At 36.2% G+C, this 4,463-nt stretch overlaps 1 pseudogene; it reads left to right on the top strand.

Annotated features, from left to right (window-relative positions):
• The first annotated feature begins 2,015 nt into the window (after nucleotides 1-2,015).
• LOC130855798 (60S acidic ribosomal protein P1-like) lies at nucleotides 2,016-2,368 on the top strand (annotated as a pseudogene).
• Nucleotides 2,369-4,463: the final 2,095 nt, after the last annotated feature.

Genomic DNA, 4,463 nt, shown 5'->3' with positions numbered 1-4,463 from the left:
AAAAGAAACAACAACAACAACAAAACAACAACAACAACGAAAAGTTTGTAAAAAGTTGCCCAGTGAGAATTGTGATTGACTCTGAAGATAGTCAAGAAATATTTGTCCTTAAGGAATCACAAGTTGTGTTAGGGTAGGGGCTCAACAAGTAGATAGGCTGTTGTGAGCTACTTTAGGGTAACAGTCTCATAAGTACAGTGTCTTGAGTTACTGGCAGGTCTTCTGAATGCCTTCTTTAGGAAAATATGTGGATCAGATTCCATCCAGGTTGAGACATGCATAAATCACACTTCCTTCATGGCTTCCTGGCTCCATTCTAAGGAGTCTCATAGCAATACTGACTCCATTTTGATTTTCCTTTCATGTAGGTAAATTGCCAAGCAGAGAAACTTCAATTTCTGTTAACTGTCACTTCATTACTATGATACCTTTCAGCTTTATAAGGTACAGGCTTTAAGTTGTTAAGATACAACAAAAATAAATTATCTTACAAAGAATACTGGGTCCCATTTGTTTACATGAAACCTATTCAAAATTTTATGGATAGACTGGATAACCTCTGATAATGGAGTCCCATGGTGATTTGGCACTATATCTTGAAAAGGAACAATCATAAACAAGAAACTTCTTTTATTTATTATTTTAATTGAAGTATAGTTGATTTACAATGTTGTGTTAATTACTGCTGTACAGCAAAGTGATTCAGTTATACATAAGTATACATTCTTTTTCATATTCTTTTCCATCATGGTTTATCACAGAATATTGAATATAGTTCCCTGTGCTATATGGTAGGACCTTGTTGTTACCCATTCTATATATAACAGTTTGCACCTGCTAATCCCAAACTCCCAATCCATCCCTCTCCCACCCCCCTCCCCATTGGCAACCACAAGTCTGTCCTCTACGTTGGTGAGTCTGTTTCTGTTTCACAGACAGGTACATTTCTGTCATATTTTAGATTCCACATATACCTGTTATCATACGGTATTTGTCTTTCTCTTTCTGACTTACTTCACTTTGTATAATAATCTCTAGTTGCATCCATGTTGCTGCAAATGGCATTATTTCATTCTTTTTATGGCTGAATAGTATTCCATTATAAACAAGAAACTTCTAACAATGCTAGAGGACATATTGAAATACACTCTTAGATGCTAATAGAAGGTTAACAAATTGATATAAAACATTTCTGGAAAAGTTTGACAAATTGTATCAAAAGACATTTCATTGTTTATACTTCTCATGAATAATTTATTTCCAAGAATATATAGTAAGAGAAAAAATAGAAATTTAATCAATGATTAACATAAAATTATGACTATCACATCATTTTTTGTGATATTGAATCAGTGGGATCAACTTTAAGAATTAACAAGAAGGAATTATGTAAGTGAAGTATCCCATATTCGAATTGAAAAAGTATCAAAAAATCCATAATCATGAAGTCTACAAAAATATTAAAGACAGAAACGTGCTTACATTGTACCAAGTTAAAAGATAGGACATGATTAATTCATCATAATCTCAATTATAGCTAGAGGTAGAGCTAGATAAAAAAAAAAATATGCTGAGGCATAAACGTAGAAGTCTTTTGAAATTATGGGAATTTTATTTCTGTATTTTCTGTAATCAGCATTTATCACTATGTGTTTACATAAACAAATACTGAAGGTGTGAATCTTTCCTCTACTTGAACATTCGAAGATATTGAATAGCTTTAGCCCTCATAAATCATTTGTATGAATCAGAAGCTAGACATGGACATTCTGTTATCTTTCCTTGATCAAAGTAAGGTTTTCATCAGAGCAACACTGAATATATACCCTGAGCTTTTAGGAAGGTCATGTTAAAGACTAGGAGTTGCAATAGAAACTTCCATTAGATCTTTCCTCAGCTGCTGCTAAGGTGCTCAGTCCTTCCGAGGAAGCAAAGGCCAAGTTGGGGTGAGGCCCTTATTTCACCTGACTACTAGCACTGTGCCCGGCCGCCCCCGCCTAGCACTCATCCACACCATGGGCTCCGTCTCAGAGCTTGCCTGCTCGTCTGCATCTACTCGGCCTTCATCCTGCACAAGGATGAGGTGACGGTCACGGAGGATAAAATCAATGCCCCTGTTAAAGCAGCCAATGTAAATGTTGAACCTTTCTGGCCAGGCTTGTTTGCAAAGGCTTTGGTGGTTGTCAACATCAGTAATCTCATCTGCAATGTGGAGGCTGGTGGATCTGCCCCAGCAGCTGGTGCTGCACCAGCAGGAGGTCCTGCCCCCTCCAACACTGCTGCCCCAGCTGAGGAGAAGAAAGTAGAAGCAAAGAAAGAAGAATCTTAAGAGTCTGATGATGACATGGGCTTTGGTTTTTTTGACTAAACCTCTTTAGTAACACATTCAATAAAAAACTGAGCTCTTAAAAAAAAAAAAAAGAAAATTCTATTAGTATTATTAAAAGAATTGCCATAGAATCTTTAATATGATGTGATTTCAGTGATGCCTGTGTTAATGTTGTTCATTTTAAAATGGAAGGAAGGAAGGAAGGGAGGGAGGGAGGAAGGAAGGGAGAAAAAGGGGAAAATAGAAAAGTATGGAAAAGAAAAGAAAAGCAAACAAAAAAATAGCCACTTTAACTCCAGAGGAAACAAATACTCTCTAGCACAAACTATGAGTTTGTCCAACACTCTGGACATAATTAGAACTGGTCTTAAAGGATAGGACAACAAAATCAATAGGTATCCTTTTTCTATGATTTCCAATTCTTAGTTGTCCACAAAGGTGAGAAAATATTCTGAGATCTAAACTAAATTGGGGAGGGCGAAGATATGTTTCTGCAGATAACCAAGTCTATTAAGTGTAGATCAGGACTATAGTGATGCTTACAAATAAGGTCAGGATACCAAGAATTCCCTGACAACCTCTAGAGCTCTCAACCGAACAACACATACCCAAACATCACTGGATCATACCAGGAGACCATGTGGCTGTCACAAGAACATTCATGAAAACAGCTAATGGGAAGTACAAAGCTAAGAGTAATTGGATGCTGACTATCTGTATGGACCACCTGCCAACCATCCAAAGCCCAGAAAGCTAGTGTAGACCAGACAGTTGCAAGTGGGGACTGACCACTTTGTGATGAACCAGAAGATTTACTTGAAAAGTTGTTTGATATGAAATATAAAAGGCCTAATAATATGGGGACTGGACCCCATAGTTTCACCCAGATCTATAGTCTAATTCTATATTAACTAAGGTGGTGTTCCTGCCGATTATTTTACTTCTCTACAAAATGCATATCTGGTCATCTTTAAGTGAATAAAATATATATGGATAATATTTAAGATTCTGTTTACTAAAATTTTTTTTCTATGAAGGTATTTTTTTTCTTTTCTGTGCTATTTTTTTCTTATGAATTCCAACTATTTCTATAAGAAAAAGCAGTGTTTCTTATTGACTTAAAGACCAGCAATCATTTCACTGCTTTTTATTTTTTCCTGCTTGGTATCCACTCCAACTTTAAACAACAACAAAAAAGAAGATAAACCCTGACATTAATGCCTCAAGCATGTTTGACAATCTATCAAGCAATATTGGGAAGAAGGTAGAGATATTTCCTATATGCTCCCTGCCCCTATCCATGCATAGCTTACCATGTTATCAACATCCCCCACCAGAGGGCTACATTTGTTATAATTATTGAACAACCCTACATTGACACACTATTATCATGCAGAGTTCATAGTTCATATTAGGCTTCACTCTTGGTGTTGTATATTCTGTGGCTTTATACAAATGTATAATCACATATCCATCAGTATAGTATCATACAAGTAGTTCTGCTGCTCTAAAAATCCTCTGTTTTTTTGTCTGTTCATCTCTCTTCCCCTCTAACCTTTGGCAACCACTGATCTTTTTACTCTTGCCACAGTTTTGCCTTTTCCAGAAACTGGAAATTCCAGAATTGGAATTATATCCTGTGTCGTCTTTTCAGATGGGCTTCTTTCCCTTAGTAATATGCATTTAAGATTTCTCCTTGTCTTTTCATGGCTTGATAAGTCAGTTCTTTTTTTGCATTAATTAATATTCCATTGTTTGGAAGTACAGCACTATAGCTTATCCATTCACCTTCTGAAGGACAACGTTGTTGCTTCCAGGTTTTGGCAATTTATGAATAAAGCTGCTCTAAACATGTCTACAGGTTTTTGTGTGAACATAAGTTTTCAGCTCCAATGGGTAAATATTAAGGATTATAATTGCTGGATAGTATGGTAAGAGTACATTTTATTTTCTGAGGGACTGCCAAACTGTCTTTCAAAGTGGCTGTATCATTCTTTCATTCCCACCAGCAGTGAATTAGAGTTCCTGTTACTCTACATCCTCGCTAGCATTTGGTGGTGTTGTGAGTGTCCTGAATTTTGACTACTCTAAGAGGTATGTAGTGGCATCTTATTTCTGTTTTATTTGTATTTGT

The sequence above is a fragment of the Hippopotamus amphibius genome, chromosome 6 (assembly GCF_030028045.1).
Source record: "Hippopotamus amphibius kiboko isolate mHipAmp2 chromosome 6, mHipAmp2.hap2, whole genome shotgun sequence".
Taxonomy (NCBI): Eukaryota; Metazoa; Chordata; class Mammalia; order Artiodactyla; family Hippopotamidae; genus Hippopotamus; species Hippopotamus amphibius.
The sequence above is the reverse complement of the archived record's forward strand: the minus strand, read 5'-3'. Positions and strand labels throughout refer to the sequence as shown.